Source organism: Phocoena phocoena, chromosome 5 (genome assembly GCF_963924675.1).
Source record: "Phocoena phocoena chromosome 5, mPhoPho1.1, whole genome shotgun sequence".
Taxonomy (NCBI): domain Eukaryota; kingdom Metazoa; phylum Chordata; class Mammalia; order Artiodactyla; family Phocoenidae; genus Phocoena; species Phocoena phocoena.
In genome coordinates, this window is record NC_089223.1 from 82,073,776 (window position 1) to 82,097,658 (window position 23,883).

General features: G+C 34.7%; 1 pseudogene; it reads right to left on the minus strand.

Moving 5' to 3' along the window:
• Nucleotides 1-3,345: 3,345 nt before the first annotated feature.
• LOC136123108 (tubulin alpha-1C chain pseudogene) lies at nucleotides 3,346-4,585 on the minus strand (annotated as a pseudogene).
• Nucleotides 4,586-23,883: the final 19,298 nt, after the last annotated feature.

Here is a 23,883-nt window from a genome sequence, read left to right on the forward strand (position 1 = left end):
AATGTGTGATTGCTAGAAGCTCATCAACATGAAGTTGAATGGACCACAGGAGAGGGCACTGATTTCGCAGAGATTAGGGTTTGTATAAGAAAAGGAAAGAATGGACAGAAAGAATATCCATTGTAGTTGATTTATAGTGAAACCAGCTAACAGATCAAAGAAGCATAAATCTGGCAGAGAGGACAGAAGTGGGAGCATAAGTTAGAGGAATAATAGGTATTATTTCAAAGAGAATTGATTGTTAAACTGATTTAGCATCTCAAGGTAGTGAAAGGTGACAGAGATAAGAAGTGTTGGAGTTAGCTGATATATAGGTATCTATTGGAACTTTGTGCAAAAGTCCATCCAAGATAGTTACAACACAACCTGAAGCATTTGGTGCTGTTTGAGAGTAATGTTTTATGTTTGTTAAACAGTTGCTCACACTTTTACATAAAAGTTTTGCTGGAAAAATAGATGGTAAATCTCCTATTAGCTTTTCTTCCAAGGAGAAAGATGTTTATTTAAAAGAGAAAAAGTGATCAGACAACAATGATGAATTCTTTTAAATATATATATATATAATATTTATATATATATATATAATTTGTAAGATATCCTTTAAAAAACTAAATTATTTTTCAGGAAGAAGCATATTTTTCTTATTTTCATACTGCTATATCTGTTTTAAAACACTGATTTCTCTACTATTCCTGTAAATCACCCAGAAGCAGCTTATATTTGTGTGACTCTAAGCCACATATATTTCTCATTATTGAATAGTACCCTTTTCTGACTTTTTCTGATAAGGCTAAATTGAACTGATGTGAGAGAAACATACTTCTTACTGAAAATATTCATTTTTCATAGGCAGAATTCCAGTATCATGCACCAAACAAATGTAGAAACAAATTCTGAATTCTACACAGGCAGTTTTGGGAAAAACAATCACAGTTTCACAGTATTGTTCATAAGCAGAAATATTAACGGTTGTAAAGGATGGATATTGTTCTTCTTTCTCCAATGCTATTTAATTAGTTCTCACAGTCATCCTTTTATTAGACCACAGAAGGTTAGATTGGGACAGGCATGTACTTTTCTGTCAGGCAGTCTTGACTCTTCAGGACTCTGTGGTTGATTGGCATTTACTGGTGATATAGGGCTGCCTGACCACAGAGCCTGGACTATTAATTATTGAACTGTACTGCCCCTCATAGTACCAAGTCATATGGCTGGAATGAGGAATGAATAAAATATTTATCTCTCTTATCCTCTCCCTTCATTGTACTGTATAGGACAATAACGTTATTTTTCCAGAATTTTATAACTATCAGGTGGTAGAACCAAGATTAAAAAACAAACAAAAACAAAAGCCATGCCACCACTTCACACCCAGTGCACTTTCCAATATAATGTAGTTTTCTCATCTTTGAGAACATGTTTAAAGTGAAATTGTTTTACTTAAGAAAATAAAATGAAACTTGGTGAGGGCTATAATCATTCAGTTTTTAGTCCTGGAAAAGTTTAGTAGTGGAAGAAATTAGCAATCATGAGAATGGTATTGTGCCTACTCTACAGTTTCATAGTAATTATATGTATATTGGGAATATTGGTTAATTTCTCTTTCCCTCCCTTATAATTTCATATATTTAAAAATAATATCCAAGAATTAGAGAGCTGTTCTTTTCGTTGTTAAGATTTAAAGATCATCTGTTGAAATGATTACTCATTAATTTATTCATACTCTAATTTACTTTAAACAAAAAATACGAAGTATTTTTATTTTTAATAAAGGTTGGATACATTTATGATTTGATATACATAGAGTGAAATGATTACTAGTCAAGCTAATTAACATATCAGATCCTCACAAGGTTACCATTTTGTGCATGTGATGAGAGCACAAGAAATCTACTCTGTCAGCAAATTTCTGACAGCAGAAATTAAAACACTGTAAAGTAATTATACTCCAATAAAGATGTTAAAAAAAAAACTATAGTCATCATACTGTACATTAGATCTCTAGACTTCTTCATCCTGCATCACTGCAACTTTATGCTCTTTGACAAACATCTCCCCATTTTCCCCACCTCCCCTCCCCAGTTTTACTCTCTGCTTGTACATCTTCAAGGAGATTTTGCCTTTGGCAACAACATGAATGAACCTAGAGGACATTAGGCTGAGTGAAAATAAGCCAGACACAAAAACAAGTGACATCATGCACTTCTTTTCTAGGTTGAATCTACAAAATTGTGTTTTTTTTAATCCAAAACTAAACTGAGTGCTAGAATAATCTAGACACTGATTTCAAAAATATATAGTAAAAAAAATGCCCATTACAAATACAGTTTTTCTATCTTTGTATGGGTGTTTAGGATCTAAATCTTTTATTTTCCTGCTCCTTAGAATAATAGGAAATTGACATATTGCCAAGGCTATCTCATGGACAAATGCCTCTTCCCTTAAATTCCTATAACCAGTATCCATTGGCCTCTTAGCTATAGTTTCTCTAGATTCCAACTTGTCTTTCCTCTACTATAAGAATAACCTGAATTTATGTTGTAATAAATATCCTTTAATAAGGAATTAAGACTCTAGTGGAGATTCCTGTACCAGAATACAATGAACTACTTTAATATCTTGAATTCTAAAGAAATCCTGATTGAGTATAATCAGAGAAATTTAAAGCTCTATTATCATGTGGTGACAATCTTCTGAGTGCCCACTAGGTTCCAGGCATATGTTCCTGAAGATGAGCTATTTATGTTTTTAAGAGTTAATTATCTGAATGGTTCTGCATTGGTTTATCCCCAATTAGATGCAGCCTTTCCTCTCCAAAGGGAGGATACAAATACCACGCAGTTTTATTTAGCTTAGAGATAACAAAGAACAAAGAATATGTCTTTTTAAATTTTGAATCGATGGGTTCATTTTCAACTGTATGATTGTCAAATTTGTGTCTTCTAAAGAAATGTATGCTATAAAGCTATATGATTTTTCACATATAATTTGTGAAATGCTGCTTGCATATGCCTACCCTAACTAATTTCGTGAAGTTGATCTGAATACTTTATTTGCCTTGACACTATTTCAAGATTCATTAATAATGAGCTCTCATGAATATATGGAGATGGTACGTCAGAGCCTGTAGCATCTCTGCACTGTTTGTGGATAGGCAATGAATATCTATTAATTTGTTCTTAGTCTCCAACCTTGTCTCTTAGCATTGAACATTAACTAGTTATTTATTTTGACATTGAAAATAGAACTATCACTTTTATTGACCAAATAGGGCCACAAAGGGCAGCTCCACAGAACACAAATAAGACAACCCTAAGACAAGAGTGTAAAACTGTAGCAGACAGGTTAATACTCTTCACCCTCATCCTCTCCCACCTCCTCTCCAACCTCCTTGTAAACCTTCTCAAGGGCAGCCATGTCCTCACAGGCTTCAAAAAACTTTCCTTACTCCATGCCCTCACCCACGTACCACTGAACAAAGGCACGCTTGTCATACATTAGGTTAAACTTGTGGTTCAGGCAAGCCCAGGCCTCAGCGATGGCTGTGGCGCTGCTCAGCATGCACAGAGCAAGCTGTACTTTGGCCAGGTTTCCACCAGGTACCACAGTGGGAGGCTGGTAATTATTGCCAACTTTGAAGCCTGTCTAGTCCACAAACTGGATGCTGCTCTTGGTCTTGATGGTAGCAATGGCAGCATTGACATCTTTGGGAACCACATCACCATGGTACAACAGGCAGTAAGCCATGTATTTACCATGGTGAGGGTTGTATTTCATCATCTGGTTGGCTGTTTCAAAGCAAGCATTGGTGATCTCTGCTATAGTAAGCTGTTCATGGTAGGCTTTCTCAGCAGAGATGACAGGGGCATATGTAGCTAGAGGGAAGTGGATGTGGGGATAAGGGCACCAAGCTTGTCTGGAATTCTGTCAGATCAATATTCAGGGCTCCATCCAATCTCAGGGAAGCAGTGATGGAGGACGCTATTTGGCTCATGAGGTGATTAAGATTAGTGTAGGTTGGGTGCTCAATATCGAGGTTTCTACAACAGAAGTCATAGATAGCCTCATTGTCTACCATGAAGGCACAATGAGTGCTCCAGCGTGGTGTGTGTGGTGAGGATGGAGTTGTAGGGCTCAATTACAGCTGAGGAAACCTGGGGTGCTGGGCAAATGGAGAACTCCAGCTTGGACTTCTTGCCATAATCAACAGAGAGATCCAAATCCGGTCCAAGACAAGGTCAATGATCTCCTTGCCAATGGGGTAGTGACTGCGGGCATAGTTATTGGCAGCATCTTCCTTGCCTGTGAGGAACTGCTCAGGGTGGAAGAGCTGGCAGTAGGTGCTAGTGCAAAATGCATCAATGACTGTGGGTTCCAGGTCTACAAACACTGTTGTGGGCACATGCCTGCCAGTGCCTGTCTCGCTGAAGAAGGTGTTGAAGGAGTCATCCCTTCCCCCAATAGTCTTGTCACCTGACATCTGGCCATTGGGCTGGATGTCGTGTTCCAGTCAGTAGAACTCTCAGACGGCATTGCTGATGGGGACACCGGCCTGGCCAACATGAATGGAGATGCACTCACACATGGCTGAGACTTGTAGGGTTCTGTGGCACTGGAGGAGGCGAGGGGACAGCCACAAAGATCTCCCACTAATAGATTACCAAGGAGTCCGGGGAAGAAGTAGTCAAACATTAACTATTTAAAAAGCAGTTCATTAGATATATTATTTTTTGATTTTAGAAGTATACATGTGCATTCATATACATATTATATATAGGAAGATAATATGCAACAAAATAGCAATAATACTTTTCACTGCATAAGAAAATTAGAAAAAACTTATTATCCTTATTTCTGTATTTTTAAAATGTTTTCACTCAAGTTTACAAGAAACAACACTAATACAGTTATAGCAACAATACAATTTGTTTTTACCAGTGATTTTTAACCGACCGGTACTCATAAACACATTTAGAGAGCTAATATTATGACTGTTTTGTATAAAAGAATCCACCCTCATCTTGATTGCCTTACATGAATAAGTGATAAGATTGAATCCATATATTACAACCATAAATCTTGTACATTCCCCACTATGATTTTAAAAGAAAAAGAAAAAACAAAGTGCTGACCTTTTTAGGACTGAGAATAAATACCTAACAGCAGGGAGAGAAGAGAAGCTCAACCATCAGAGAAAGATTTGGGCAAATTGAGACTCAACGTATACCTTCCAACACAGCTAGGATCTGGGTAGTTGGGCATTCAGAAGGGCAGGCTTTCTGGGCAAGGGGTAGAGCACCAGGAAATCAAAGCTATGGACAAAAAATGATCATGGGATTGATGGAGATGTAGGAAAATTTAGAGAATAAAATTTTATTAAATAAGTGCCTAAATCATATTCATGTATGCTTTTAATACAATTTTGGTGAATAAACAAAAAAATTAAAAAGTGAAGAGAATATATCTAGATAGGAGACATCTGTTTCCTCAACTATACATTTGTTGCCTAATTTATGATGAAAATAGATAAATTTTATTGTGTACTTTTTATATGCTTGTCAGTATGCTAAGAACTTTAGACACACTTTTATTTAAATACCTGAACAATTCACTTAAGTAGATATTATTGTCCCCATTTTTAAGTGACAAAACCAAAACTCAGAAGATTAAGTAACTTGGCCAAAGTAAGTCATTTAGGTAGTGGCAGAGCCAGGATTTGACACTGCATTGCCTGCATTCCAAGTTGAAGGGATTATTTCTTTTAGTATTAGGACCCTAACATTCAAGAAATTTGAACTCCAGTGACTTCATGGTTACCAAGTCTCACTATTCAGTTATGTGTGCTTTAGAAATACTTATTCTTATCCTGTATATATAATCTTTGCAAATGTCATCTGTGTATTATGCTAATAAAGCAAGTTGCATAAAAACATGCTATGACTTTGCAATTCAATCCAGACAAAAACTTTAATTAGAAAGTCATAGAAAAAGATCCTCTTACAAATTATCCAAAATTTGCTCCCTCACAACCATCTGCTATTCATACTTCTGTTACATGGAAGTCAGATATCTCGGTTTGTGAAAATTTAGTTAGTGCTATGGTAGTGCCAGTACCTACCATAGCAGTAAGTATGGTAGAACGAGGATTTATTTTTTTAATGTGCCATGTACCTTAGTCATAGCTATAGCTATGGTTATCTAATACCTTCAGCTAATAGCAAAAGGGTCTGCAAGAGATTTTGTATTTTCTGTTCTTTTTTCAACATCTATAGCCTTCTGACATCATCTGACTGGAAACAGCTTTTATGTTATAGTATGTATAGTACGAAATAAAAGCGGCCTGAAATTAAAATACACATATATTTTTGAGCATTGCAATTTCATATTTATGAATATTGTTACTACAATTACAAAAGTTGCTCATCTTTACATTTTAAAATAATTCTTAATAACAAAAACAAAAAAAATAGCACCTAGCTGTCTGGTAATTTTCTTCTCCAATGATCAGCCCAGCTGGCAATTTAAAATTTTTAGTTATAGAGAATTTTATAAATTAAAGAAGCCCTCACCACTCCCTATTGATCCAACTTCTTTATACTAAACAAGGCAAGCAATAATGTACAATTTCTTATTTGACAAGACACTACTAAAGAAAAAAAAAGAGTAATGTATTTCAGTACATTAAGAAGTAGAACACATATTATCAGTTTCAATACTTTTCTCAATTTATTTGACAAATGTTTATTGGATAACTACTGTGCATAAAGAACTGTGCTGGGCACAAAGAATACAGCAGTGAGCCTGAATATCTACCCTGATAAATAAAAATATCTACTCTGATAAAACATAATTTTGAGGGAAAGACAGGAAAAAAGATAAAATAGAGAAGAGTCAAGTAGAAATAAGTGCTAAGGAGAAAAAGAATGGAGTGGGGGGGGGAGAGAAACAGAGGGAGAGATACATATGAGGTTACTAGTTTAGGAACAGTGGTAAGGGAAGGCACTATTTATAAAGTGACGTTTGAGCACAGATCGGAATGAGGTGAGAAAATAAGCCAAGGAGCTCTGGGGGAAGATTCCAGACAAAACCCAGCAAAGATGCCACTGTGGCTGCCAAGAAGAAAGTAAGAGATTTGTGGGAGATGATGTCAGATACATGGGGGTGGGGAGAGGAGGTAAGGGCTGGAAGCACATACTAGGGACATTGTTTTTTTAATCTGTATGATATAGCAACACACCAGGAGATTCCAAATAAGTAACTAGCATGGTATAACATTTTAAAAGAAACTGCTGGCTTCTGTGTGATGAATTGACTGTAGAGGACAGATAAAAGGCAATAGTGGTAAATCAGTTCTGAGCAAACTACCAGGCAACAAATAAAAGCTACCTTAGAATATAACTTGATTATTATAGGTGTTAATCCTTACACTTGAAAACAAGAAGTAGACAGACTCATATATTTTCATGGTAGAACCAAAAGGCTTTTCTAGCAGATTGGATGTGGTGAGAGAAACAAAAAAGAGAAATCAAGAGTGCCTCCAAAGATGATGAAGATACTTATCGAGAAAAATAAGACTTCAGAGAATTAGTATTTGATTCTGGAAATGAAAGTTTAAGCTGCCTATGAGGTATGCAAGTGCAGATGTTGAGGAAGCAATTGAATATAGAAATCTGAATTTTAGTAGCATGTCTGTGCTGGAGATGCAAATTTGGGAATTATCATTGTATAAATAGAATGTAACATAATAAGATTAGATGAAATCATCAAAGGACTGAGTGAAAATTGGGGTCAGGAAAAAAAGAAAACAGAAGAGTTAGCAAAGGTAATAAGGAGAAAAACAGGAGAATATGTTTTCCTTGAAGCCCAATGAAGAAAATGTTTCAAGAAAGAAGTCAAGAATACTCTTGGCTGTGTGAAGATGAAAACTGAAAACTGCTCATTTAGCAATGGGGAGGTTGTTGATTTTGACCAGAGCTATTTTACTAGAGTTCTAGGGGAGAAAGTCTAATTGCAGTGGGTTCAAAAAACAATAAATGAGCAGGGTAGGAGATAGCATGTATAAGCACTCGCGTTATAGAGTGATGTTAGATGGAGAGGAATTTGAATACAGAGAGGGAATTTTTGTTTGTTTATAGGATATGTGTGTGTTTGTTGATGGGATTAATCCAACAGACAAGGGAAAAATAATCACACATCAAAGAGAAATGAGAATTGCTAGAATAGTATTCTAGGGACAATATTAGGGATCTAGTGCAAGAGAGGAGCTGGCCTTTCTAGAAGAACATATTTTTTTTATTCATAGTATTAGAAGGAAAGGTAGAAAAATTAAGTCCAGGTACAGATACGCTGGTACATTTTGTGATGGTGGGGGCTTGTATAAATTCTCTCTTGATTGGTTGTATTTTCTCAGGGAAAGAGAAAGATTTCCTGAGCACCATAATGAGAGGAAACATCAGGGGTTTTAAAAGTGAAGAGAAGGTATAAAAGAATCTTCTCAAAGAATGGAAGAATGAAGGTTTAAAAATATTTAGTCTAATTATTGGGTAAGATTTGGGGCCAACTGAGTTCATTAATTATAATTTTAATATGAAACTATTAACCTGACCTGTGTAATTTTTACATACTTGAAGAGTAAAAGTGAAAGAAATTTAACAGAAATGAGTCATAGCTTCATGTTACGACAGTTGAGTGTCAGGTAAAATACCTCACTCACCAAGAAGTTCTAAATGTACAGCCAAATCCCACATCCATTCTAGGTATCTCAAAACAATCACTTTTTGAATTTTTATATGCAAGATATGAGTGCCTGTGTGGCAAACTCCAGTTTGGAATTATTTTATGTGTTCTAGATAATGGAATCTAGATAATAGAATTTTGATATTTGCCTCCATAATATTTTAAGAGTAGAACTTCAATAGATGCATATTTATTTATAACGTGATCTATGTATTATACATATTCATATATATTAACATATAAATGTGCTAATTATGTGTACTATAAAAATATGAATTTAAAAGGTGAGATATAGTTAAATTATTTTACAATTATTGTATTTATCAATAACACTGAATATTTTCACTAAAAGGTACCGTTAATAATGTATTAATGATGAATGTGATTGCTTCATTATTTTTAAAAATTTTCAATGAACATACAATCATTATGAGGAAATATTTTACAGCACAGGGAATATAGCCAATATTTTATAATAACTTTAAATAGAGTATGAACTGTAAAAAAATATTGTATCACTCACTATGTTGTATACCTGAAATTAATAGAATATTGTAAATCAACTATAGTTCAATTAAAAAAAAACATGCAGGCTTCCCTGGTGGCGCAGTGCTTGAGAGTCCACCTGCCGATGCAGGGGAAACGGGTTCGTGCCCCGGTCCAGGAAGATCCCAAATGCCGCGCCGCAGAGCGCCTGGGCCCGTGAGCCATAGCCGCTGAGCCTGCGTGTCCGGAGCCTGTGCTCCGCAACAGGAGAGGCCACAATAGTGAGAGGCCTGCGCACGGCAAAAAAACAAAAACAAAACAAAACAAAACAAAAACATGCAAAAAGTAATTCAGAATTCTAAACAAACTTTGTTTTCTTCTGTATTTGATGATACTGGTTATCATAGCTGAAAAAGACACCTCACAACATTACGTATTTCTGATGGAAGAATTACAAACCAATTCTTTTTGATTATATAAACACATATTTTTAATATTAAAATATTTAACTTGTAAATATTATAAAAGTTTTTTTTAGTTGTGTGAACGTAACATAAAATTGACCACAGTGACCAGTTTTAAATGTGTGAAGTACATTCATATTGCTGTGCAACAAATCTACAGAAATTTTTTCATCTTGCAAAACTGAAACTATATACCCATTAAGCAACTTCCAATTTCCCCTTCCCCAAGCCCTTGGCAACAACCATTTTATTTTGTATCTCTGTGATTTGACTGATCTAGGTACCTCATGTAAGTGTTTTTCTTTTTGCAACCAGTTTATTTCACTTAACATATGTCCTCAAGATTTATCCATGTTATAGCATGTGTCACAGTTCTCATCCTCTTAAGGCTGAATAATATTCCATTTCATGTATATACCATGCTTTGTTTACCCATCCATCCATTGACAGACAGTTGGTTTGCTTCCAATCTTTTGGCTATTGTGAATACTGCTACTACGACCATGGGTATACAAATATCTTTTTGAGACCCTGCTTTCAATCCTTTTGGGTATATATCCAAAAGCAGAACTGCTGGATCATATGGTAATTCTATTTTTAATTTTTTGAGTAACTGCCATACTGCTTTCCATAGCAGCTAGACAATTTTACATTCCGACCAACAGTGCTCAAAGATGCCTAATTCTCCCCATTCTTGTTAACACTTATTTTTTTTTAATGATAGTCATTCTAATTGTTGTAAGGTGGCATCTCACTTTGCTTTTTATTTTTATTTCCTTAATGATTAGAGATGTTATCATCTTTTCATATGCTTGCTGCTCATTTGCATATCTCCTTTGGAAAAATGTTAATTCAATCCTTTTGCTCATTATTTTAATCAGTTTTTTGTTGTTGTTGAGCTGTAGGAGTTCTTTATAAATTCTGGATATTAACCACTTACCAGATATATGGTTTGCAAATATGTTCTCCCATTTTGTAGGTTGACTGTGCCCTTTGAGGCATGCTTTTTAATTTCGATGTAGTTCAATTTATATCTATTTTTACTTTTGTTGTCACAAATTTCTTTATTCTACATTTCAATTGTTTGAAAATTTTAATTAAAATTCAGCTAGTACCTTCTAACTTCCCTAAGTCCATCCGTTATTTTTTCACACTACATTTTACCTTGAACAACATGGATTTGAACTGCACCAGTCCACCTATACACAGATATTTTTCACTTTGTATGTACTGTGATACTCCATGATCTGAGGTTCGTAGAATCTGTGGGTACAGAATCATAGATAAGGAAGGCAGGCTGTGAAGTTATATGTAGATTTTCTACTGCACAGAAGCTTGGTGCCCCAACTTCTGCACTGTTCAAGTGTCAACTAGATTTAGATTCTGTTGCATTTTAATATTTTTATCAAGTGCATTCAAAACCCAATGACACTCTTAATTTGAAAGATTTTTAAACAGGTTAGAAATCTCTTTTTAAGTGTTTTACGTGGACAAAAAAAGTTTTTACAGATGATACCATTTCTGGAAGAAAATTATATAATTATAGAAACATTTCCAAATACTACTTGTTTTCAAAAATATTGTCTCCATGACAATTGTTTCTTTCAAAAAGAGGCTTATTTAAAACCTTATCTTCACTTCAAAGGAATAGATAATAATTTTTTTGTAACTAGCAGCTAAGCAGTATCTAGTAATAGTACTTATTAAAATCAGCAAATTTCCAACACATATTTTGTAAAAGAAAATCTCCACTTTAAATTTGACAACTTTAAGAACTGCACTAAGAACTACCCAGTGAATTTCTATGTGTTACGAATGCTATTCACAATAAAAATATTTCAATAATTTCAATATATACTTATTGTTAAAGGTTTTTCTTTTCAGTAGACTTATGATGCAGTGAAGGATGATGGAGAGAGTACATTTTATATGTAGTATCATATATATATATATATATATATATATATATATATATATATATAAACTTACCACTGTTTTTTTTTTTTTTTTTTTTTTAAATTTATTTATTTATTTATTTATAGCTGTGTTGGGTCTTCGTTTCTGTGCGAGGGCTTTCTCTAGTTGTGGCAAGCGGGGGCCACTCTTCATCGCCGTGTGCGGGCCTCTCACTATCGCGGCTTCTCTTGTTGCGGAGCACAGGCTCCAGACGCGCAGGCTCAGTAATTGTGGCTCACAGGCCCAGTTGCTCCGCGGCATGTGGGATCTTCCCAGACCAGGGCTCGAACTCGTGTCCCCTGCACTGGCAGGCAGATTCTCAACCACTGCGCCACCAGGGAAGCCCCACTGTTTTTTTTTTTCTGCTCTTTGGTACCCAGTCAAAGGTATTACCTCCTCAATGGTTACAAAGTTAGACTTGTACAATTTTTATTAGAAAAAAATTATTAATGAGAATATTTTTGATACATGATTATTTTGGTATTTCACACACATACACACACACACACACACACACACACACACACAAAGTGGCATTCTACTTCTTTATAGAAGTAGAATCTAGCAAATGCCATAAGTTGAGACATGTTTAAAACATCTGTACTTTTATCCAACTGTAAGTATTTGACATTGCAAAGATAACAATTGATTTCTCAATGATATTTGGATTATTTTCTTTACGCCATTAAGTTAGGAATTGATAGCATAATTTGGTTGAGTATTTAACAGCACAGATATTCGTCACTACACTGGTTGGCGCTTTTCTACTAGGTTAAAAGAAAACTACCAAAAACGCCACCCAAAAATCCCGAGTAAAACATATTTTTTTAAGAATTATGTAGTGGGCTTCCCTGGTGGTGCAGTGGTTGAGAGTCCGCTGGCCGATGCAGGCGACACGGGTTCGTGCCCCGGTCCGGGAAGATCCCACATGCCGCAGAGCGGCTGGGGTCGTGAGCCATGGCCACAGAGCCTGCGCGTCCAGAGCCTGCACGTCCAGAGCCTGTGCTCCGCAATGGGACAGCCACAGCAGTGAGAGGCCCGCAAAAACAAATTGTGTAATTACAGCATTCTATATCATTAAAATATTAATACCATGTATTCAATTTGATAGACTCTCTACTTGAATTGTTTTTTTAATAATATAGATTAGTTTAGTTGACTTTGACAGGTTTGCCCACCTCTTAGATAATATTAAAAAGCTAATGTAGTTTGATCAGTTTTGACAAGTTTGTCCATTTATTTCATCACTACTTTGCAAAACTTAAGAAAATATTAGAAACAGTTTTTCACAGTTGAATTTTATCTCTGTACTAATATATTTGATTTTTTAAAGTAAAAAAAATTAGCTATATTAAAATATAGGTTTGCTTTTTAGGATTTAAAGGGACTAGTTTTGTCTAAAGCAATTGTTGAATATATTTAAAATAGAGGATGAATTTGTTTTTTCTTAGAACTCTTCCTTATTCAGATTGGAATAAAATGAATTGTGTGGTTGATGCTTGTCTGTGGAAATAGTCTCCCTTTTATCACATTATAATATTTGGGGAAAATTTACTACTGATAGTAAACTTGATGAGTATTTAAAGCCAAGAGAGTCTAGTCATTGAACAGATTTTCTAGCATAGAAAACCATTCCAAAATGCCATGAAAAAGATCAATTCTGGGTACAATAATTTAAAAATAAACTTTTATCATGAAATATTTTTCGATTCACAAAAATTGTAAAAATGGCACAAGTAGTCCCCATATTCCTGCACTATTTCCCCAAACGTTATCATCTTATATAACTATGGTAAACTTGTCCTAGCTAAGCAACTAACATTAGTGTATTACCATTAACTAGAATCTAGATTTCATCGAGGCTTCAGTAGTTTTGTCACTAAGGTGGTTTGTATTCCAGGATTCAATCCAGCACACCACAAAATTGCATTTCATCATCACGTCTCTGTACTCTTCTCCAGTCTGTGATAATTTATTTTTGAGTTTTACAGCTTCCTTTAAAACATACTTAAAAGTAAATTATCTAGAATTCTCTAGTGTGGTGGTGTCTTTTACTTGTTAGTTAATTACTTTGTTTTACAAAGCAATTGAGCCTTGTCAAACCAACTTATTTCTTTGCACAATGCAGAAGTAAAGCTGGAATTCAAAAAGCATGGACAAATGTATAAACCTCAAACCTGATGTTCAGAACCACTGATGAGAAGAGTCATAATTATCAGACTCAAAAACATGCAAAAAAAAAAAAAAGAGTCTGAATCAGGAACATAAATCAATGAATCAATTTTGCTAGGAAAAAAAGTGACAAATGGGAAGTGATATGTCCTAGGAGAGATAACTTTCAATAAGGGCTTCATTTTCCTCCTCAGGAAATAAACCTAGAAATGCCAAAATAATCTTGCTTCAGAAAGGATAAAGCCCTACAGATTTTTACAAGGAATGGTTGTTTAGAAAATAGACCTCAGATAAATAAATAAATACAGATAAATAAACTGTACTTATCCTTTCCTGTGAATTTCTTGTTTTGAAAGAAGCAAACAATGGCAATAAATCTAATTTATAAATTTTATTTTGAAGTGATATTTGAAGCCAAGTTGCAGAAGTGTGGAATTGGAAAGAATTTTAAGTACCACTGAATTTAATTTGTTTATTTTACAAATGAGGAAACTGAAGCCCCAGAAGGCTTAGTGACATTACCAGGACCACAAAAGTGCTTAGCGAGGACACAGCAAATATCCAGTTTTCCTTATTCATGACAAAAGAAGTAGTGCTGTTTTCCTGTTTACTTAATGGAATAGTCTGGCAGGATTTGAGAATATAGGGCTAGTGACAGAAATTGCCCAAGTTGTTAGGAATAATATTATAGGATGTGTGGAGACTAACAAACTAGCTGAATACAGAAAGAAATTACATCCACAGAGATGGGTAGCAATTTTTGAGAGTGGAGCAATAGATGAAAAATGAGGCTTAGCTTGGGTGAAGCAAATTGTAAGATATGAATATTCAGTACACATTTTTTTCTTCAGAATTTGAGATTGTTGTAAAAGTGACTTAGGCAGTTATGAAACAATTTTGATTGAACTGTGAGAAATATGGTTTGTAGCTTTACATGATAGTGGTATGCTATTGAGGAGATTTTATTCTATTCATTTAAGTCAGTCTTAGTTAATAGGTTGATGCTGAGATCATGGGAACCCTTGAGAAAGTCAAAGAAAGAATGAGAGAATAAATATTTCATGAGGGACATTGTGGAGTTTTGATGTGTTCTCAGAATATGAAGCAGAAGATCTCTCTGAGGCTAATTCTGTCACTGTTGCCACCAAATGCCTGGATCGGAAAGATGGAAATAAAACAAAAAGCTTCCAATTATTTTGAAATCATTTTAATGAAGAAGAAAGGCTAGGGAGAAAATATACATGCAACAAAATACTCCAATTAATTCATGTTCAAGAGAAGGTAAAGAAAATTGAGGCGTTTGAATTCAGAACTTTCTATAAGTAAGCTGGCATCCCAAATCAGTCCAGAGAGATGTTAAACTTTACACATACTCTATCCAATTATAAGGGCATTTCAGGCTAAGGACAAAACTCCCAGGAAGATACCAAATAATACTTGTCCATGCAAATCAGTAGTTTTTTGGGAGGGGAGAAAACATGGTATGGTTCAGAAATAACATTCTTTATTGCTTACCTTGAAAACATGAATATTCTGTTGGTATTTTTATAAGAATAACTCTAAGAAATTAAACATTGTCACATATTTGCTTCATAATTTCTCAGGAAAAAGATATTTACAAATGTTGCAGCTGGTCTTGGAGGACTTCTTCAATCTACTTTTTCCTCTTCACCAAGGATTATCATGCCCTAGGCATGCTCACTAAACATATGTAGTTCTTTGCATTATTCAAAAAATATAGTTAAATGATACTATACTATATAAATATCTTTTTAATACTTGCTATTTTCACCTTACATTATGTTTCTACAGTTTCATGAGGTTGATACATGTAGCTCTAGTTGATTTGATTTCACTTCTCTGAATGTCACTTTCTTTTATATATTTTCTTGTTTAAGGAGTTCAGATTGTTTTAAATTTTTCTATTACAAACACTGGACATTTTTCTATTGTGTTGCTTCATACTCACAAACACTTAGAATCTGAAATGTATTAAATATTGTAAACTTTATTTTTAACCTCTAATTAGTCATAAATTTAGGCATATTTCCATGTTTATCCTCTGGTAGAGATCCTCTTATATGAATACTTTGCTCATGTCTCTTATTTATATATTGCCATTAATATTTGTATTGACTTAAAAGTTCTAAGTTTTGTTACTGTTTTGGTTTCTACTGCTCTATAATAAACCACTCTAAAACTCAGTAACTGAAAACAACAGTTTATTATTTCTCTGGCTCATGTAGGTAACTGCACTCAGCTGGAGAATTCTTTGTTCCCTGGGCTATAGCTGAGGTTACTCAAGCAGCTGCATTCAGCTGGGAGTTTGGCTGGATGGAGACAGGAAAAATTTGGGTTCTCTAGAAAAATATGATGGGCTAACATGTGCATCAAGACCTATGAAATTTCTGAAGTTTTACCCTACTTGCAAACTAAATGTTTTCCCACCAGTTTTCAATTCTATAATACTGTGCAGATAGTTTTAAATTCACTTCTTTCCAGGTAGTTAAACAAGAAATAGTCTCAGCTACGTCAAGCTTTTTCCAAGAATTTAAATGAGTGGAAAGGAAGGGAGAAAGGGAAGAGAGGGAGAAGAGAAAGAAAAAGGAAGGAAAGAAGGAAGGGAGGGAGAAAAGGGAGGTGAAAGGAGGAAGGGGGGAAGAAAGGAAAGAGAAGGGAATTTTAAAAAAAAGAGATTAACATTTGTCACAATGAATCAATATTGATATTTATTGATAAAAAGTTCATACTTTGTTCAGATTTCCTCAGTTTTTCCCTAATGTCTCTCTTCTGTCCCACAGTATCATTAGAGATATTTCATTACATTTAGCCATTATTTCTCTTTAATCATTCCTTATGACTGTGACATTTTCTCAGATTTTCCTTGTTCTTGGTTACTTTGACATTTTTGAGGATTACTGGTTAGGTATTTTTTAGAATGTCCTTCAGTTGGGATTTATGTGTAATCGTTTTAATTAAGATTATACTGGGATAATGTGTTTTTTAAGAGGAAGATCACAGAGGTCATTCTCATTATATATAAAAGGTACACACAATTAACACAACTTATTGCTGTTAACCTTGATCCCCCTGGCTTGAGCTAGCATTTGTCAGGTTTTTTCAATGTAAAACTACTCTTTTTTTCTTTTTTTTCCTCACTTTCCATACTGTATTCTTTGGAAGAAAGCAACTATGTGCAGACCACATTTAGGGAGTGGAGAATTATGTTCCACTTCTTTAAGAATAGTATATGTACAGAAATTCTTTGGAATTCTTCTATAGAAGAGATATGTCTATTCTCATTTATCCAATAATGTGTTTATGTCAGTATAGTTTCAAGAATTTTTATCCTTTGGGTTATAATCCGATACTTCTTTACTTGCTTTCTTGCTCAAATTGTTCGTTTTAGCTGTTGAAATGACTTTCATATGGCTCATGCATCCCTTTGACATATTGTAACAGTGGTGGGTGTGGAAATTTTTTTTGGGGGGGTGGCTTTATTTCTGCCACTACAAGATGCTGCCATCTCCTGTTGTATAGTTCTTGACTCATTCCTGCAATCAGCTAATTCTTCAAGGAATCTTGGTTTCTTTTGTTAGATAATAGTATTAAAAACCAAGATCTGGATGCTAGCTGTACTCATTGCTAATGGGGTATAATTTATTCTAGGCCCTCTCACATATATATATGCAAACTGTATCTATATTAATCTAAACATGAGTTCATACTCCCGTCTCCAACTCTAATCCTAATATTACCACATGTATTTATTCTAACCTCCTATTTCTTGCCTATATATATATATATTTTTTTTTTTTTTTCTTTTTTTGCCACGTGGCATGCAGGATTTTAGTTCCCTGACCAGGGATCAAACCCATGGCCCCTGCAGTGGAAACATAGAGTATTAAGCACTGACCACCAGGGAAGCCCTTTCTTGCCTATCTCTTTTTGTGTGTGTGTGTGGTACGTGGGCCTCTCACTGTTGTGGCCTCTCCCATTGTGGAGCACAGGCTCCGGACGTGCAGGCTCAGCGGCCATGGCTCACAGGCCCAGCCGCCCCGTGGCATGTGGGATCTTCCCGGACCAGGGCACGAACCCGTGTCCCCTGCATCGGCAGGCGGACTCTCAACCACTGAGCCATCAGGGAAGCCCCATTTCTTGCCTATCTTTAACCTCCCCCTACAATAGAGAGAAATCTGACTCCCATTAGTCACCAAACATTTACTTAGTTTTTCAGTTTCAATATACACAGTATCAGAAATGTTAACCACTGTCTTCTTGGGAAACAAATTTATCAACTAAGTGCAGTGATTAAGGTTCTACTAGCCTTTAGTCTTACACACTCCACTCATTTCCGAATTTACTTATATCAGCACCTTCCACCAGCCTCATCTCCTTCAGTGAGGGGGTTTCATTGCTTTTTTAATACATGTGGTTTCTTTTGTCACATCTACCTTCTAAACTGAGATCCTTTGACTTCTTCTTTGTTTTCATTTGCATGCATTAAGATTTACTTTTTGTGCTGTGAAGTTCTGTGGATTTTGACAAATGTTTAATACCTTGTATACACCGCTCTAGTATCCTACAGAACAGTTGCAACACCTTGGAAACAGCCTGTGCTTCGTCTATTCAATCTACTCCATTCTCTGCTCTAAACTTCCATCACCTCTGATCTGCACACCATCTCTATAGTTTGCGTTTTCCAGAATATTATATGTATGGAGTCAGAAAGTATGTAGCATTTCAGACTGGTTCCTTTCTCTTAGTTTTCTCTTGGTTATTTGCATTTAAGATTCATCAAGTCTTGTCATGGTTTAATAGCTCAAGTTTTGTTGTTGTTGCTGAATAATATACCATTGTATGTATGTACCACAGTTTGTTTATCCATTCACCAATTGACAGACATCATGGTGGTTTCAGTTTTTGGTGATTATGAATAACACTCTTTTCAAAATTTATGTGCAGGCTTTTGTGTGGACATAAGTTTTCAAAAATATGAGTAAAAACTAGGATCACAGTTGCTAGATATTTTGGTAAGACTATGTTTAGTTTGGTAAGAAACTGCAAAATTGCCTTCCAAAGTGGTGGTATCATTTCACATCCCTACTAGCAATTACTAAGAGTATCTGTTGCTCATACTCACGAGTAGTTGATATGGCCATCTTTTGGGTTTCTGCCATTCTAATAGGTGTAAGTTAATTCTTGTTGCTGTTTTAATTTTAATTAATTTCAATATCTAATAACAAATGATACTGAGGCTCTTTTCATATGATTATATAACATCTGTAAATCTTCAGTGAGGTGTCTGTTCAGATTTTTTGCCCATTTTGTAATTGCATTGTTTGATTTTGTTCTGTTGAATTTCTGTTGTATATTTTGGATACATATTTTTATCACATAGGTGTTTTGCAAATAATTTCTCCCAGTCTTTATTTAGCTTGTCTTTTGAGTCTCTTAACAGCATCTTTCAAAAAGCAGAAATTTTAATAAAATCCAACTTATCAATTATGGCAGATCTTGACCATGACTCTCTGGATTTGCCATTTCTGTACATTTCTGGATGGCAGTTTATTCTGAAATCTTAGTGCATTAATGGATGCAAGAAAAGGTGTTGCTTTTCAGTTTATTCAGGGTTTTCTTGTTTTAAGAAGAGAATTGATAACATCCAAGTTCTTTACAAGTTGAAGCTGAAACTCGAAGAAAATTTTATGCATTTGTATTTAAAATTCGAAACAAGGTAATTTTTAAAAATATCTTTTTCTGGTAGGAGATCTTGCCACATTAGGGAGGGGGTAAAATATGTTTCAAAATATAAAGTTCTAATAATAACTCTGATATTCTTAGGAAAAAGTAAAATTATCTGACATGGTCTGAATTTTGAAAAAATCTAAATTAATGAGATTCCCTTGTAAACTACTCCATAGGCATTCAGGACTTCTTTCCGTTAGCACTTAGAAACATGCCTTTATTCTATACTATGTGTTTACCTGCCCATGGATATATGACAATGATTCTTGTACACCCCTTATTCATAATATTTTCCTTCCTGTACATGTGTTGATGTATACAAATTATTACTTATTTGTACTCATAGATATTTGTCTTCACAAAGAGTTAAAACTGAAGCTGTACTATAAAATTAATGCTCTCACTAAATCTCTAAGAAGTTTTATAATCAAGTTTCATCTGAAGAAATACAAGTTTATTTATCTACTCAATGTGTATACTTTCTGTATACCAGAAAGCATCTGATAAAAATATAAAGAGGTTTATGAGATTTTATATCATAACTAACTATGCCATGTATTCCTTCTAAACAGATTTCTAGTGATCAAAAGTAGAATGAAATATCTAGTTGTCATAAAAGGGTTGTTATGAGTAATAACAGATGATCATTAAACTTCTTAGACAAATGAAGACATTCTGGATAGTGAAAGAGGACACTTTTTTTTTTTTTTTCTTTTTTTTTGCGGCCATGGCTCATGGGCCCAGCCGCTCCACGGTATGTGGGATCTTCCCGGACCGGGGCACGAACCCGTGTCCCCCCCATCGGCAGGCAGACTCTCAACCACTGTGCCACCAGGGAAGCCCGGGGACACTTTTTAATAATTATGCTGCTACAACAGGCATAGTCTGAAAATGACCCCAGTAAATCGGGACTTGTCATTCTATGTAGAGTACCACCATATTTCCTTTTGTAACTCTGGAATTAGTCATCTTAAATTTCATTTATGCAGCACATTTATTGAGTATGTCACCTGCTGATTTCTATTTGGCAGTTTAACTTTCATATTAGAAAAAAAAGGAAAAAGCAACAAGCTGTATTTCTTTCTGTACCAAGTGTAGCAGCATGACTAGACACCACTGGATACCTGAACTGCACACACACACACACACACACACACACATACATACACACACACATACATACACACACACACACTCTCTCTCTTTCTCTCTCTGTGATTTCCTAGCTTGGTATATTTTAAAACATTTTTATACACTTTTGTTTTTCCTTATTTTTTACTGTGATTAAGAATTAGAACTTTTCCAAGTTGACCAGTGTTACTGATATTAGGGGTAAAGATAGCATTTATTCAGCAATTATTTAATAACATACACTATAATTGTCAGGACTGGGCCAGATGCTGGGCATATATCATTGACTAGCACAGGCATAAGTCTCTGCTCTCACTGAAGAGAATTCAGTAAGGTATATCTTTGGAGTGTTTCATGCATAATACTATTAAATAAACAGTTTGCCCTCTTGAAATTTTCTTTATCAAAATCGTTTTTTTTCAAATAGTAACATACTGATACTACTCCACAAAAATATCATTGTAAAATAACAATCCTAACTTAAAACAATTTCTGGCACATATTAGGAACTCTGCAAATAAATATTCAGTGATGGAATGAGTGAATAAAATTCAGTAAGTCTTTGGTATTTGTTGATAGGAATTTGATAAGTAAAATATAACAACTAAGTAAATAATTCTAGCCATCTTACTATAATTGGAAACTAGTTTGCGTTTCAAATATTGTCTTTTATCCTTTTTCACCCTCAGTAAATGAGGTAATGTGGAGACAAATAATGTAAAGTTAGAAATTACTTGGAAAGGGGTCTGAATATGAGTTGAATAGAATATTATATTCTAGTCGTTCAGTGACCTGAACGACTAGAATATCATTTCCAGTAAAGATGCCAACAGCACTTGCCTTTCATGTTAAAATGTAAGAAACCACAGTCAATAAACTACCATATTTCATGAACTGCAGATGTCATCAACTATAAGCTGCACCTTATTTTATGAACACTATGAAAGAAAAAATGCTGACATGTAAACAACAATGTACTTATATTTTTTTTCAGTTGTATTCTTGTCAAAAGAGTTCTTTTTAGAATTACTGAGATAGTTCTTTCAATTGTGTATCATTCTTATATGTATACACAATAGAAAATATGAGCAAACTAAATTGGTTCATATGTTTCTAAATCTTCTGTGTATCCAAAGGTGATTTTTCTGAATTTATTTTTGATTCAGAATTGTCACTGAATCACAACACACAACATTGGTCACTGTGTTGTCAAGAGCGATGATACAGCATTTCCTAAGACTTTTCCATAATTGTCTCCAACATTTCCTTCTAAATCACTGATGACATTTCTATACATTTTTAATGCTGGTACATTTTTGATCTACTGAAGAATTTAAGGTTCTCATACAACAGCCGGGGTTCTCATTACTATCTCAAATAATCTTTAAGTCTTCCACTAGTGTAAGATACGTCTCAATTTCAGAGATATGTAAATATTGTATGTGTGTGTGGATGAATGTGTTTGTTTACATTCATACATATACATTTATGTATGTGATATATATATACATACATACATGTATATATTTTATATCTTATTGCAATGAAATATATATAGTAAATGAAATAAAATACAGTAAATCTCTGCAGTTACTATTCTGAATAATTCAGAAAGCTTTAACTCAGTGTATAGGTATGAATGATTGGTTTTAAAAGTAGAAGCTATGGGGCTTCCCTGGTGGCGCAGTGGTTGAGAGTCTGCCTGCCGATGCAGGGGACACGGGTTCGTGCCCCGGTTCGGGAAGATCCCACATGCCGCGGAGCGGCTGGGCCCGTGAGTCATGGCCGCTGAGCCTGCGCGTCCGGAGCCTGTGCTCCACAATGGGAGAGGCCACAACAGTGAGAGGCCCGCATACCGCAAAAAAAAAAAAAAAATTAAAAAAAAAAAAAAAAAAAAAAAAAGTGGAAGCTATGTTGTTTAATTGCAAATTCATGTGTTTATTTAATGTAATCTTAAATGGGAAAATTTTTAATTTTCCTAAAATACATTGAAAAGTACTATAATTTAGATTATTCATAGGAAAGCTTAAGTATTGTGTTACTTGTTTAGTTATGTGCCATAATGAAACTGATTTTAGTATAAGCTTATAGCAAAGAGAAGAAAAATGTCCCATTTTGTAGCATTGGCTTTCTATTTCCTATCTACTTGGCCACATGAAATTTGGGTGCCTGTAAAGGCAGGATAATAACTAATCCTCTTTGGTGTTTGACACTTAATCCTTTCTGGTACTTATCCTATTAACATTTCTTCTCTTGTATTTAAATGCCAGTGCAGAGCACTCAAATTACTTGCATTTATTTCTGTGCTTCTGAATTTAGCAGTTAGAGAAAGCACCTTCAGAAACGTTTGATTAAATATATGAATTTATCTGAGTCTATATTCATTATCAAGTACTTATTCTAGTTTAATGACTTTTAGCTTGGATATTTTCAGCTACCAGTTTATGTTTACCATTATTTTGTAACTGCAGAATTCATCTGCAATGTAACATAAGCTCTTTAACTGAGCTTCCCAAAGAAATTTATAAAACTTTTGCATACTTTAAGATTTTAGTTAAAACCCTACTCTAAGTATGTGAATTCTTAAAGCATATTACTGGGCATTACTTATATTAAAGGGTATAAACCAGTAAATCTTATATTTTGAAAAACTCTTATTAGTCAAATCAGGCTAAACTATGCTGCATTAACTAGCATGCACAAAATCACAATGGTTTTGAAAAATAAAAGCCTATTTCTCACTCATAACTCACGCCCATGGTGGGTTGGCAAAAGAGTTTGTTTCAGCTGGACTTGAATTTCGAGATCACCAAGACAGAGGAGTTGGGATGTGGCAAATCATGTCTAGCTTTGAAAATTTTAGTCTCAAAATATCACATTTCATTTCCTTCTTGTTTCCTTCCCAAAACAAGTCATGGGGATAGCAAATCATCTCAAGGTGGTTGGGGAAGTACAGTTTCACCATGTGTCAGAAAGAGAAAAGGACATATTTGTAACCAGCCCTAATGACTACTATATTCACTTTCATGCAGCTTTCCTTTAAAGGAACACAGAGTAACTTAATAATATAAAATCAAGACACTGAGGTGCTAATATGTCTTTCTTTTGAAAAAAATGAAGAGTAGAGAATTTTTGTTGTTATGATATTTTTTGTTTTAGCAGCCGCATAGCACAGGGAGATCGGTTCAGT